Raw genomic sequence first — 15,764 nt, 5'->3', positions numbered from 1 at the left:
TTCCTCCATCAGAGCTGGTATCGTCCACTCAGACTGACAGCGCCTCTCCAGGGTCTCAGCCAGGGGTCCTTCACTTCGCCTTAGTACCTGGTCATTTCAAAATGAAGACCAGGGGGAAATGAAAGAGAAATTCCTCTCATCAAAGAGAAGAAAAAAACACGAAGAATAAATGGAGATAAATGGAGATATATATGTATGTGTATGTGTAAGTGTAAGTGTAAGTTTGTGTGTGTGTGTGTGTGTGTGTGTGTGTATAGGAAAGGAAAGGTTAGCATTTTTATGGGGAAGAATGACATTTTCCCCTACATACATACATACATACATACATACATACATACATACATACATACATACATACATATATATATATATATATATATATATATATATATATATATATATATATGGAGTGTATTTAAGTTACACTCCAGGGGAAAATGTCATTCTTCCCCATAAAAATGCTAACCTTTCCTTTCCATGTGGCAGGAGCACGAAGCCGTAACAGCACAGAAAGAAACAGGACAATCTTAGACTGAGAAGAAACAGGATAATCTGAGATGAGTTTTAGGATGCTTTGGCCTGATCCTGCGTTGAGCGGGGGGTGGGACTAGATGGCCTGTATGGCCCCTTCCAACTCTATGATTCTGTGATTCATAGAAACCTGATATCTAGCTGATATCGGTCTCCATGTAGCTTGAACCCCACAGGAACCTTTCCTTGCCCTCCTCTAAGTGACAACCTTTCAAATACTTAGAATCACAGAATAATAGAGTTGGAAGGGACTTCCTGGGTCCTTCTAGTCATCTTGTCCAACTTAAAAGACAGCAATCTTGTCCCCTCTCAATTTCCTCTTCTCCAGGCTGGACATTCCCAAGTCCCACAGGCTTTCCTCACAGGGCTTGGTCCCCAAGTCCTGGATCTTCCTCGTCGCTCTCCTCTATACTCTTTCCGTTTTGTCCACATCCTTTCTGAAGTGAGGCCTCCACAACTGCACACAGTACTCCAGTCTGACCAATTCGGTGTACAACAGGAGTATAACGCCTTGTGATTTTGATGTGATGCCCCTGCTAACACAGCCTCTACTGCTGCATCACACTGTCAGCTCATATTTTGCTTCCAGTCCACAAGGACCCCAAGATCTCATTTGCACACGCTGCGACCCAGAAGTGTATCTCCCATCGAGGACGCATGCTTCTCATTTGTGCAGCTCGGATGTAGAACTCTGCACTTCTCCGTATTGAATCGCACCTTGTTCTCATTTGCCCGCTTTCCCAGTGTGACAAATTCTGAAATTGCATGACAAAGTGCCGCGGGGAAGGAATGGCTTCGTGACCGTCATGCGCTTGTTCTGATGAGAGGTGCTAGAACAGCAATCCTGCAAAGAAGGAGGCTTGGATCTTTTTAAGTGGCTCCTGCCTTCCTGGGAAGCAAGGGGCTATTCATTCCCCCTGAGCCAGCACTGTGGAACGGATGGTTGAGTGAACTTAGACCTGGGAAACGCAAATCCGTTTCACCCCACCCACCCACCCACCCACAATCCCTTTCCGTTGCCTCATTTATTTCATTACGCTGCTCGAAAGGCGGTATCCTGACCCACACGGGGACCCTCCTTAGACCTCGATCAGTCATTGGCGACTCCCTCTGCTGGCTAAGGAGCGTTAATTTTCTGGATCATAGCTTTAATAACAGCCCACCATGTACCAACTGCTCGCAATAAACAGGGTGCGCCTGCGTGCTTTTAAGGAGTGCAGCCATTATGGGATGTCAGATTCGGTGCCCGAAGCTATGTCCATTGCAGCCAAGTATCGGAGTGGTGGGGAAAACTTTCAGCTGGCTGATGGCAGGTCTTGAAGCCGAGAAGAAGAAGAGTTGGTGTTTGTACCCCGCTTTTCACTCCCCAAAGGAGTCTCAAGGCGGCTTACAATCGCCTTCCCTTCCTCTCCCCACCACAGACTCCCTGTGAGGTAGTTGAGCCTGAGAGAGCTCTGAAAGAACTGCTCTGTGAGAACAGCTCTAACAGGCCTGTGACTAGCCCAAGGTCACCCAGCTGGCTGCGTGTGAAGGAGGAGTGGGGAATCAAACCCAGTTCTCCAGATTAGAGCCCGCCTCTCTTAACCACGATGACTGGCAGGCTCATTCAGAGGTGGTTTGCCGTTTCCTGCCTCTGTTTGGCAATCCTGGACTTTCTCGGAGGTCTCACATCCAAATCCTTAGCCAGGGCTGACCCAGTTTTGCTTCTGAGATCTGTGCAGCGCAGGGCAGTATGGCAGAGCTGCAACGTGTTTGGGGGACCAGAAAGCTCTGCATGTTCTGTGAAATGCCTTTCCGATGGCGAAGAGGTGGTTCATCATCTCCAACCATGTAATCACTATCTAAGTCCTTTCTTCTTCTTCTTCTTATGTTGCCCCGTGAATAATACTAACTAGAGACGGACACGAACGTAACTATTCTGGCTCGGTTCGGAGTTTGGGGCAGCCCCTGAACTTAGCACCGAATCAAACTCGAATTTTCCCGAACTGAACTAAGCAGTTTCGGGGCCCCTTTCAAAAATAGAAGAAGAAAAGCTGGGGGGGGGGTCTGTACCCCTCTTTTTACTACTCGGAGGAGTCTCAAAGTGCCTTACAACCCCTTCCTCTCCCCACAGCAGACTGCCTGTGGGGTAGGAGGGACTGAGGGAGCTCTGAGAGAATTGTGCCTGGCCCAGGGACACCCCACTGCATGGGGAGGAGGAGTGGGGAATTATTTCACCACTACCCCGCACTGGTTTTTAGAAAGCGGATGAGCATCAAGCTTCCTGATCGGCCCTTGGAGATTTGATTGGCTGGAGATTTAAAAAAACAAAACAACCCAAGCTGCAGTGGTTCGGTTTTGAGGGTCAGGCTACAGGCTTCCCCCCCGACAAAGCCAACACGATGCCCTTTGCTTCCCTGTCAGACTTCCGGCCTTGGCAACCCGTCTCAAATTTATAATAATTTAAGCCCTGAACAATTATGACAGCTGACGAATTGAGCCCAAGGAGTTAGTTCTCAGTGGTCTATTAATCACCGGGCCACCATGCGGAGAGCCCAGCCAGCAATCTGTATCTGTTAGGAAGTTGTGAGGCTTACATTACTCAGACAGCATGAAAAGGTCATTGTGTCACCGAAAAGGAGGATGAGTAGATTTAGGTGAATTGATGAGAGAGCCTGATTTTGTATATTTATTTCCAGGAGGGGGGAAAACTCCATTAGATCTGTACAAACACCATAAATAACTGACTTAACGGGACCAGGAGCGGAGGGGAACGACAAATTTCTTTTCAGGCCTTTGGCGGTTTTGTCCCTATTTGCTTACAACAAACTGTTTATGTAACTTTAGCCTCTTTAATTTTATTCCGTTCCCCGTATTCTATGAATTTCGGCAGATTTTAAGTGGGTGGTCAGAAGCAGTGGTCCCCAAACTTTTGATCACCGGGGACCACTCAACGCCTTTTACTGAGGCCCGGTGGGGGGGGGGTAGTTTGCTCCCCTACTCTCAACCACTGCCCTAACGCTCTCTGGTCGCTATGGTAATGTTTAAACATCCCTTCAAAATAAGATACAGACACGCTACAACAAGGAACATAAGGAACGTTTTATTTTCATGGAAATTTTAACTCATGACAATGACAAATCAATGGGAACCCTGAGCTTGTTTCTCTGCAACGAGATAGTCCCATCTGGGAGTGATGGGAGACAAGGACACCCGAAGTGTGTTGTAAAGGGCTGGGGGGAGGGCGGAGTGAAGTAAAGGGCCGGGGGGGGGGGGAGAAGGCGCTCTTAGCGGCCCACCTCCAATTAGTCGATGGACCACATGTGGTCCGCGGCCAACAGGTTGGGGATCGCTAGTCAGAAGGGACTGTGTCAGTCCCTTTTGGGTCAGAAGGGAAATTTCCTCCAGGCCAGACAGGTCAGGGATTCTGGTTTCCTGGGGGGCATCACCTGGACATGGAATTGGGGTCACTGTGGTGAGCAAGTAGTTGTGAATTTCATGCATTGTGCAGGGGGTTGGATTAAATGACTCTGGAGATCCCTTCCAACTCAATTGATTCTATGTATAACAACAGCAGCAACAATGATAATAATAATAGAATCATAGAGTTGGAAGGGGCCATGCAGGCCATCTAGTCCAACCCCCTGCTCAACACAGGATCAGCCCAAAGCATCCTAAAGCATCCAAGAAAAGTGTGTCTCCAACCTTTGCTTGAAAACTGCCAGTGAGGGGGAGCTCTCCCCCTCCTTAGGCAGCCTATAAATTTTACAATAAATTTATTGTAGCCCGCCCTTCTCAATAGACTCAAGGTTGCCAGCTCTAGGTTGGGAAATACCTAGATATTTGGGGGGTAGAGCCCAGGGAGGGCAGAATTTGGGGAGAGGATGGACCTCAGAAGGGTCCAATGTCATAAATTCCCCCCCCCCTTCCAAGCAGCCATTTCCTGCAGGGGAAAGATTTCTGTAGTCAGTTGGAATAGAGGGGGGTCAACAGGCCCCACTTGGAGGCTGACATCCCTAGATATTCAGGGTGTCAGAATCACATGATTGCTGCCATGGTATTTGTGAAACAAAGTGTAACCATCTTGGATTTTGTATAACCAGCTTGTCTGGTTTGGCCTTCTGTAAGCTGTCTTTCTGAAATGCTTTGTTCTTTGCAATGGTCTTCAAGCAAAGGTTTGGGCTGATCCTGCATTGAGCAGGGGGTTGGACTAGATGACCTGTATGGCCCCTTCCAACTCTAGGAATCTATGATTCTAACATTACCAGACAGTCTTATCTATGTAAGTGGCTGCAGCTAGTGGAACCAACGTCAGGGAGGTTTGGGTTATCGTCTTGGCTGCTTTCACGGGCGGCACCTGGACTTCAGAGGGGGCACCCTCTCTGGGAGTGAGAACATCTTTCAGATGGAATATTTGGGATAAAAGTACTGTATTTTGAAAGTGCAAGCCAGTTCCAGCTTTGAACGTCTAAGGCAGGGGTAGTCAAACTGCGGCCTTCCAGATGTCCATGGACTATATTTCCCATCAGCCCTTGCCAGCAGCATGCTGGCAAGGGATGGCTATTGTAAGCCGCTTGGAGACTCCTTCTGGTAGAGAAAAGGGGTATATAAGAACCAACATCTCTTCTTCTTCTTCAGTAATCTCAGGGCTCTCTCAGCCTCCCCTCCCTCACAGGGGATCTGTTGTGGGGAGAGGAAAGGGAAGGCGATTGTAAGTCGCTTTGAGACTCCTTCTGTCTGAGAAAAGCAGCATATAAGAACCAACTCTTCTTCTTCTATATACCTGAAGTAATGGGTGTAAACAATGTGCCAAATGATATGGGCTAGATAGCAGTGACCAATTATCCACAATCCGAGTAGTTCAGCAGTGGAATGGGCTGCCTAAGGAGGTGGGGAGCTCCCCCTCACTGGCCGTCTTCAAGCAGTGGCTGGACAGAGACTTATCCTGGATGCTTGAGGCTGATCCTGCCCTGAGCAGGGGGTGGGACTAGATGGCCTGTGTGGCCCCTTCCCACTCTAAGATTCTATGATTCTCCCACACTGCTAAAAAAGTTTCTGGCCGTGCCTTGCCACAAACACTTGCAACTGAAAGGGAAACAGAAGCTCAGGCCAGATTGTGCATTCCTAAGAATTTCCCTCCCTTGGGGGAAAAAAATCTGTTTCATATGTTGTCACTTAATTAGGCTAATTGTGCATTGGGTGCGGGGTAATTATGCAGATATGAATTTGCGTGGTTTTTTTTTTTTTTGTCCGTGCTGCAAATAGGGAGTGTGTTGAGTAGAAGTGCTGGCAGACATTGGGCTACGGCGTTTTGTAATATAGAATCATAGAATCATACAGTTGGAAGGGATCTCCTGGGTCATCTAGTCCAACCCCCTGCACTATGCAGGACACTCACAACCCTATCGCTCATCCACTGTCACCTGCCACCCCCTTGAGCCTTCACAGAATCAACCTCTCCGTCAGATGGCTCTCCAGCCTCTGTTTAAAAATCTTCAAAGATGGAGAACCGACCACCTCCTGAGGAAGCCTGTTCCACTGAGAAACCCCTCTGACCGCCAGGAACTTCTTCCGGAGGTTTAGATGGAATTTCTTTTGAATTAATTTCATCCCATTCATTCTGGTATGTCCCTCCGGGTCAAGAGAGAACAACTCTGCTCTATCCTCCATATGGCATCCTTTCAAATCCCCTCTCAGTCGCCTCCTCTCCAGGCTAAACAGACCAAGCTCCCCCAGCCTTTCCTCATACATCTTGGCCTCCAAACCCCTCACCATCTTTGTTGTCCTCCTCTGGACACGCTCCAGTTTGTCTACATCCCTCTTCAACTGGGGGTGCCCAAAAGTGAACACAATACTCCAAGTGAGGCCGAACCAGAGCAGAGTAAAGCGGTAGCATCACCTCCCATGATCGGGACATGATACTCCATTTGAAACAGCCCAAAATCCCATTAGCCTTTTTAGCCACCGTCACATTCCTGACTCATGTTCAATGTATGGTCTACTATCACCCCTAGATCTTTTTCGCACATGCTACTGCCAAGACAAGTCTCCCCCATCTTATATTGGTGTGTTTGGTTTTTCCTACCTAAATGCAGATCTTTACATTTGTCCCTATTTCATTTCATTCAGTTTAGACCAGTTCTTGAGCCTATCAAGGTCATCCAGTATTCTGATTCTGTCTTCTGTTGTGTTTGCTATCCATCCAGTTTAGTATCATCTGCAAATTTAATAAGTATCCCCTCTAATCCCTCATCCAAATAATTTATAAATATGTTGAACAACACAGGCCCCAGGACAGATCCTTGGGGTACTCCACTTGTCACTCTTTTCCAAGAAGATGCTGAACCATTAACAAGTACCCTCTGGGTACGATTTGTCAATCAGTTATTGATCCACCTGACAGAATTAGGATCCATACCACATTTTACCAACTTGTCAACAAGAATATCATGTGGAACCTTATCAAAAGCTTTACTTTTGATATCCAGATAAACTATGTCCACAGCATTCCCCTGATCCAGCAAGGTAGTCACTTTCTCGAAAAAAGAGATAAGGTTGGTCTGACATGACTTGTTCTTGCGAAAACCGTGCTGAGTCTTAGCTGTGATTTCTAAGACTCAGCACGGGTTTTGCAAGAACAAGTCATGTCAGACCCACCTTATCTCTGAAGCCTTAAAAAAAAATCTTTTCCCTACCCAAAGGATTCTCACAGCGGCTTACATTTGCCTTCCCTTTCCTCTTCCCACAACAGATACCTTGTGGGGTAGGTGAGGCTGAGAGTGCCCTGATATTACTGCTCAGTCAGAACAGCTTTATCAGTGCCATGGCGAGCCCAAGGTCACCCAGCTGGTTGCATGTGGGGGAGCGCAGAATTGAACCCGGCTCGTCACATTAGAAGTTCACAGTCCTAACCAATACACCAAGCTGGCTGGAGCCAAATTGATTCAGGTATCCCGAACCTTGCCGAATCAAATCTAAATAATTCGGGTTTAGTGACTGGGCTCCCAAATCAATGAGCAGAATTGGGTTCAGCTTAAAAGTACCACCACCATCCCGAATCAGCAATGATTCATGTTCCCTCCCCTCCAGGATATATTTCGCTGAATTCTTCATCATCTTTTATTCACAGTCGTTAAGCAAAACATACAAAAAGCAAAACAAAACAAAAGGATTAAAATCAGGTTGATCCTCTATATTAAAATTTTGAAAGCTATCAAAAGAATGAATTACAGTGCCTCCCAATTTTTAAGATTCTCTAAAGATCAGCAGGAAAAAGTAGACACAGGACAAAATGTAGCATTAGCCCAGGTCTTTTGTCTTCTACTCGTTAGACAGGCAAATTTGACAATCTTGGTTGTAAGATCTCTATGAGTGTCGGACAAAATCAGTTTGAGACGTTGTTCCCTCAGTGTGTGGGGGCAATCTGCTAGAACCGAGATGAAGGGACCGACTCGTATGTGATTATATAATTTGCATTATACAAGAATGTGTTCAGAGGTTTCTATTTGCCCTTCGTTGCCTAAACAGATACATTCAGCAGTTGGAAGTCTCTTAAATTTCCCTTCCAAGTAAACTGAAGGCAGAGCATTATAGCGTAGTAGAGTAAAACTTCTATACTTTGGATTAGTGATGTAATAGAGTTAAGGCACTGTGACGTTTTAATTAAGTTGATCCTTCCCAAATTGGGGAGCCTTGATTGTATTAAGATCATGTTTCCATTCGACATCAGTGACTCTTTCCTTGACGTATTCCTTTGGCCTTATCATATCCCAGTGCCAAAACAACTTGGGATGAAAGGCCATAGCAGCCTCATTTTTTTGTGTTTAATTAAAGCAGGCTGCCAAAATACAATAAAAGAGTCCTTTAGAATTGAAGCTTATCGTCCCTTCACACAGAGCCAGTTTGGTGTAGTGGTTAGGAGTGCGGACTTCTAACCTGGCATGCCCGGTCCGATTCTGCACTCCCCCACATGCAACCAGCTGGGTGACCTTGGGCTCGCCACGGCACTGATAAAACTTCTGACCGAGCAGTGATATCAGCGCTCTCTCAGCCTCACCCACCCCACAGGGTGTCTGTTGTGGGGAGAGGAATGGGAAGGCGAATGTAAGCCGCTTTGAGCCTCCTTCGGGTAGGAAAAAGCGGCATATAAGAATCAACTCTTCTTCATCTTCTTCTTTATCCCATACTTTATCAACTTTATCCCTGTATGCTGACCATGGCAGCTAGGATCTTCAAAGGTTGAATGTCTGTATTAATTAAAAAATTATCTAACGTTGTGCACAATTTTTAAAAAATGTTAGGAATTTAAACCATATGTCTAGCCCATAGGCCATTGCAAAACAGTGTGCTGTGCGCTATATGAACCACTTCACTCATTGCAATACATGCGCTAAAAAGAGAACATGCCAATGTAGTTTTGGGCCATCTTTGGAAGAGAGCTAATGGCTGATAAGTAGACATCTTCATTCATGAAGTGACTCTGGTACTCGACAGCTCCTACTTTGGAGCTTTTATTGACTGCTGTACATATTTTATATGTGTTAAAACCAGACCTTTGAAGAAGGCCCTAAAAAGATTGAAACACATCAGTCTAGCGGTTCATATAGTGCATAGCACACTGTCTTGCAATTGCCTATGGGCTGTATACAGGTTTTTAATTCCTAAAGTTTTTAAGATTGTACACAATAAACATTATATCATTTTTAAATTAATACAGACATTCAGCCTTTGAAAGTCCTAACTGTCATCAGTTGGATTTTTTGGTTCCAGTTCAAGGTTCCTCCCCCCCACTTTTTGGATGTTGTTTTTGAACACTGACCATCCCTGAATCAGTTCTTATAACTGCATTTGAGATACTCTTGGGAGTTTGAAAAAAACGATCTTAAGAATTTGGATTGGTCTTTTTTCTAAATTACATAGATTACCAAGATACTTATTGGGGTGCCATAAGTCAGCTGAGTAATTTAGCCAAATTGAACACCCCTAATTGCCAATTTAAGGGGGGGAAATGCCTAGGTGTCATGCCCCCGCTGCCACCTCCCGTCTCCGAGGAGTTGCCACAGCAACCAGGGCCTGAAGCTGAGCCAGCTCTGACAGAAGAGAGAGGGGCCTCTGAATGTGCAGCAGGGGAAAGCAGCACAAGTCAACCAGGCTCTTCCCAAGAGGCATCTTTGGTGCAGCCACAGATGCATTCCAGCCCTGATAGCTCACCTGAACGAAGCAGAAGGGAAGGAGCCAGAGACTGCAGGCACACTCTCAAAGTAGATGAGGCCCAGCTGGAATAGGAGGATTAGTGAGTCATCCCCCAGGTGCAGCCAATTAGCTGGGCTGCTTTTAGGCGAGACAGCAGCAGCTCTTTGGCGTGGATGCAATCTAGGCAGAAACCCTCCTGTCTGGCTTGGATTCCTTGGTCTGAGAATGGCTTTTCACTACGCACCTGGTAATTGGACTGGCTTTGTTGAATATATGCTTATCTGGACTCTGACCTTTGCTTTCCCTCCACTACTCTTTGCCTCGTCCTTAACTCTGCTTGCTTTGATTCCTAATGACTCGGACTAGACTTTGACTTTGCTCTGGTGTGGACTCCGGTTAGACTTTACAGCCCAGGCACCTCCTGCCCCTGGGTGTGGCCAGCTAGGGCAGCATAATAAGGATTAGGGGGTGGATCCTTGTAGAGGGCCAGATTAGGGAAAAAATCCACCCTCCAAAGGATACATGTTCTCCAGACTGATCTCTGAAAGGAAGAGATTAGCTGTCGTCCTGGCGAGTAGCAGTCCTTTTGGTCCTGATCCAGCAACATGCTTCTTGTATTTTTCACTTCAGCCTGACAGGGTCTCCCTCTGGTCTATCCCCCTGTCCCCACCTTAACAGGATATTGATAAGATCCTGCCTATGATTAAATAAACGAAGGGGGGGGGGAATTCTTGAAAATATTATCTTTCACGCATATGCCATCTCTTCTCCCACGTGTCTCGGGGCTCTCACTCTCTCTCTTTTTAATAAATTCACAGATATGCCGCTCACATTGAATCATCATGCAAATGAGTCTCTGTGGAACCGTAGCTCTTCTCGGATGTGCGCACACTCAGATGTGGATCTCCGTATCTGGATCAGGGCAAGACAGTGAAACCGGCCAGGGCTTCCCCCTCCCCTTCCCTGGCATTAATTAAGCGGCTGTCCAGGCAATCTGTTTCCCCCGCTTATATGTAGTTCTCTGCAGGGAATTTTCAAGGACAGTGAAGGAGCTTCAGTTTAACTACTCTGCCTTTCATTAACTAAAGGGGGAAAGGGGAGTATCTTTTTACATTCACAGCTGTTTGTGCGCATGGTTTCCCTGCAATGGGCGAGGGAGAAGTAATGTAAAAGTCTTGCAGGCAACGAAGCAAGACCGGTATGTCTCCTAATAGCGTGTGTGTATGCACTTTGTATGAGCCTCTTGTGGCGCAGAGTGGTAAGGCAGCCGTCTGAAAGCTTTGCCCATAAGGCTGGGAGTTCAATCCCAGCAGCCGGCTCAAGGTTGACTCAGCCTTCCATCCTTCCGAGGTCGGTAAAATGAGTACCCAGCTTGCTGGGGGGTAAACGGTCATGACTGGGGAAGGCACTGGCAAACCACCCCGTATTGAGTCTGCCATGAAAACACTAGAGGGCGTCACCCCAAGGGTCAGACATGACTCGGTGCTTGCACAGGGGATACCTTTACCTTTACCTTATGCACTTTGTGCTGTCAAGTCGCTTCCCATTTATGGAGTAAGCAACTGCGCATAGCTGGACATTGGGGAGAGGTTTGCTACATCATTCTATGTGAATGGGATGGCTCTCTTAATCTGGGAACTTCCCTCTGACCCCTCCTGTCTTTCCATCTTTGTCCTCTCATTCTCTCCACTTGGCCTTCCATGGAGACACATGTCTCTGCAGGTCCCTCCTGTAGAGACAATGCCCTCATCCTCCCACACATGTGTTGCCGGACAAGGTGGCCATTGGTGATAGGGAAAGTACACTTGGGTTAGGCTTATCTCTTTCTTTGTCCTCTCACCTTCCCTTCACATGGTTTTCCATGGAGATACATATCTCCGCAGGTCTCTCCTTTAGAGACAAGGCCCTCCTTCTCCCACACACATTATGCTGGACAAGCTGGCCATTTTTGTTAGTGAAAGGACTTTTTAGATGAGGCTTCTGTGTACCTTTATCTTCTCGTTCTCTCCACTTGGCCTTCCATGAAGACACATGTCTCTGCAGGTCCCTCCTGTAGAAAAAGCCCTCATCCTCCCACACATGTGATGCTGGACAAGCTGGCCATTTTTGTTAGCGAAAGGACTTTTTAGATGAGGCTTCTCTCTGTGTATCGTTGTCCTCTCACTCTCTCCACTTGGCCTTCCATGAAGACACATCTCTGCAGGTGTCTCCTGTAGAAACAATGTCCTCATCCTTCCACACATGTGTTGCTGGACGAACTGTCCATTTGTGATAGGAAAAGGACTCTTTGGGTTAGGCTTCCCTCGCTCCTTTTGACTGCAACAATGGTTGGGACAATTTGGAAGCAACAGTAACGGCAACTCTATAAATTAGCATCCTTGCTCATGCCTCGCAAATTGAGGTCCATCAGCGGCTGTTAGCCACAAGGTATAGATGGAACCCTCTGGGGGAGCATCAGCTCTGGGTCAAACGGCTGGTAGCCACCATACCCTTCCCAAATAATTGCCCCCTTTCTTCCGGTCACAGGAAGGCACAGTCAAGAGAATGGGGTTCCCAACTAGCAAGTTGAGTTTGGGAAAATTCCAACTCTGCTTTGGGTTCGGTTATAGGGTTGCCTCAAACTTGACCCCAATGTTTAGGTTTGTGCCCATCTCTCATTCTTGGTGCTCGGAGGCCCACCATAGGAGGGCTTCTGAAGTTCTATGTGACACCAAATGTTGAACTGGATGGGTAGAACCTCTGTTTGGTGTGCAGAAGGTCCCAGGTTCGATCCCTGGCATCTCCAATTAAGGGGACCAAGCCGCAAGGAATGGGTAAATGGCACTGAATTTGGGATACTGTATTATATACTATTTCTCAACCAGGGTTTCTTGACAGGAGGGTTTCCTGAATGGGTAGGAGTTAATTTTGGATATATTTTTAAAATATGTTAAACATTTAATCAGGTGATACGACCATGTATGGTCATGTTGACTTCCCTCTCCAAATGACCAGCGACGGGCCTGGAGTGATGGGGAGGGGCCCCAGGTGGGCGTGTCCACAGCTCTGCTTCCCAGCCACGTTCTGCATGATCGCGCCCCTTCTGGGGCTTCTCGAAGCCTGAAGTATGTTTTTAGGGTTTCTCAATGGTAAATAAAAGTTGAGAAAGGACGGGACAAGCAGTTTCATGGGCACGCCACGTCCGATTCATTAGCAGTAACATTCCCTCCACAAAACTGGAGCGGGTAGAAATAATAAGCCGCTTCTGTCTCCAGCCTTGTTTCTTAGCAGTGAAGGTTCTGATGTACAAGTTTTCATTCCGAGTGATTTGGTTAGACGGGAGTCCTACCGAGCGCACTCAGTGTGGCTACAATTACAGAAGGCCTGGCTTGGCTTAACGCCGGTTTTTATAGGCCCACCAGCAAAGCAGAACAAAGAAGGAACGGGCGGTCTGTTTGCAATACCGCGCTGCTGGACATGCAGTCCTTTAACCCCTTAAGCAACACGGTTTGCTATTAGTTTCCAGCTCTGGGTTGGGAAATTCCCAGTGGATTGGGGGAGGGGGGAGGATAGCCAAATGGCCAAATTAGAGTCCCTTTGCCTATCCTCAATGATTCACATGGAAAGAAAAACCTTTTTATATTTCTACTGCAGAAGAAATATAGACACATGGGAGTTAGAATCATAGAATCATAGAATCATAGAGTTGGAAGGGCCACACAGGCCATCTAGTCCAACCCCCTGCTCAACGCAGGATCAGCCCAAAGCATCCTAAAGCATCCAAGAAAAGTGTGTATCCAACCTTTGCTTGAAGACTGCCAGTGAGGGGGAGCTCACCACCTCCTTAGGCAGCCTATTTCACTGCTGAACTACTCTGACTGTGAAAAATGTTTTCCTGATATCTAGCCTATATCGTTGTACTTGTAGTTTAAACCCATTACTGCGTGTCCTCTCCTCTGCAGCCAAATCTGTGCAGAGGACAATAAAATGGCATGGGATTAAATAACTTCCCATTGGTGGCGGGGAATGGTGATGCCCTTACGGGTCAAGCCAATAACTTGCGGTCTCCACTCCCCTTGTACATCCCATGGGACCACCCGGCAGCCACCAAGCCAGCCCCCCGAAAAGTTGCTGACAGGTCCTGAAAAGCTGCTTCCATTATCTCCCCCTCCCGCCCAATTGTTTACATAAACTCTTCTCCCATTTCTCCAGCCTTGAGGAGGACTCTCTCAGCTATGACATAAACGTTGGTCTTGTGAGAGAGCTTATCAAAAACTACATTCCAGAGGCTAACAGGCTGTTTCCTCTGCCCAGTAAGAACCCAAGACTTGAGCCAGGACAGGATGTAGAATTATAGCCCATCTCTAATAACTATATGATCAGTCAGAAGGTTGCAATCCTTTTCCTTCCCACCAGTCCATCAGGGGGATGGCTGGAAGGGGAGGGGTTGGGGAGGGGAGAGAACTCAGTGGGGTTATAATGCCGTAAAGTCCATCTTCCGAAGCAGCCGTTTCTCTGGCGGAACCGACCTCTGTAGTCAGGAAATCCATTGCAATTCCAAGGTTGTATCCCTATTGTATCTGGAGGCTGGCAATCCTAGTTTCCATCCTGCCTGTGTTGCAGTGATTAACACTCTCCTCTGGGGAGCTGGGTTTGATTTCCCCACTCCTCCTCCAGCTGGGCGACCTTGAGCTGGTCATGGTTCTTTTAGAGCTGTTCTCGCAAAGCAAGATTCTATTAGAGTTCTCGGCATGCAGAATCCCCTGGCATCTACTGGCCATAGATCAGCCAACTTCGTGTAGTGGTTAGGATGGGGACTTCTAATCTGGCGAGCCAGGTTTGATTCCCCACTCCCCCACATGCAGCCACCTGGGTGACCTTGGGCTTGCCACAACACTGATAAAACTGTTCTGACCAAGCAGTGATATCAGAGCTCTCTCAGCCTCACCCACCTCACTGGGGGTCTGTTGTGGGGAGAGGAAAGGGAAGGCGACTGTAAGCCGCTTTGAGACTCCTTAGGGTAGAGAAAAGCGGCATATAAGAACCAACTCTTCTTCAGTAATCTCAGGGCTCTCTCAGCCTCACCTCCCTCATAGGGTGTCTGTTGTGGGGAGAGGAAAGGGAAGGCAAATGTAAGTTGCTTTGAGCCTCCTTTGGGTAGAGAAAAGCGGCATATAAGATCCAATTCTTCTTCTTCTTCAGTAATCTCAGGGCTCTCTCAGCCTCACCTCCCTCACTTGGGGTCTGTTGTGGGGAGAGGAAAGGGAAGGAGATTCAAAGCCTCTTGGTGACTCCTTCAGGTGGTGAAAAGCCGGGTGTGAAAACCAATTCTTCATCTTCCTGCTGTTTAAAGTAAACACACATCCATTATGAGAAGGCACACAAATGTGTGCATGCACATATACATGAAGAGAATGAGAGGAAGCACTGATCTATCTAGCTGCGCTGTTCCAGTCAGGGGGTGAACCCCTGTGTTATGATTGTGTTATTGTGAGTGCATGTTCTGACATACGAGTTTTCATTACAAGCGACTTGGTTAGACAGGAATCTGACAGTGTATGCTCAGTGCTGCTGCAATTACAGAAGCCTGGCTTTTGTCGAAAGTAGGATTTATGCTTTTGCCATGTCACCTGGTTCCTGGCACTTTCCGATTCATTGCGCTTGTATCCCCAGCAACCTTTTCGATCTTTGAGGCTTGGATCTTAGGTGTGAATGCACTGGCCCGGTTCTTCTCCCACTGAGCCTGCCATCTCTAAAGACCTTGGACATCAGAGACTGTCCCAGTTTGGTGCTGGGAGGGATTGTGGGCAAAGTGTAAAGGGGTTGTTCAGTTTGATTCTCCAGTCTTAGCAAAAAAGATGTTCTGTTTGTAATATCTCCAATGAAAAGCTTCCTTTCTCTAGACAAAGCTTGATTATTGGGAATAATCGAAGATTCTCACAGCTTTGTCTAGCAAAGGCTTGGACAGGCACACCAAAGAAACAAAATTTATTTAAAAGATCTAAAACCTTCCCAACTCATTTATTTCTGTTTCTTGATTTACTTTATTTCTGTCATGCCTTTTAACCTAAGGAGGACCCACA

The 15,764-nt window shown here is 47.0% G+C and overlaps 1 protein-coding gene across 1 annotated transcript in view; it reads left to right on the top strand.

Annotated features, from left to right (window-relative positions):
* The window catches only part of TENM4 (teneurin transmembrane protein 4), a 1,513,397-nt gene that overhangs the window by 101,370 nt on the left and 1,396,263 nt on the right, over nucleotides 1-15,764 (top strand). The window lies entirely within an intron of this gene.

This window comes from Paroedura picta, chromosome 6, assembly GCF_049243985.1.
Source record: "Paroedura picta isolate Pp20150507F chromosome 6, Ppicta_v3.0, whole genome shotgun sequence".
Classification (NCBI taxonomy): Eukaryota; Metazoa; Chordata; class Lepidosauria; order Squamata; family Gekkonidae; genus Paroedura; species Paroedura picta.
The sequence above is the reverse complement of the archived record's forward strand: the minus strand, read 5'-3'. Positions and strand labels throughout refer to the sequence as shown.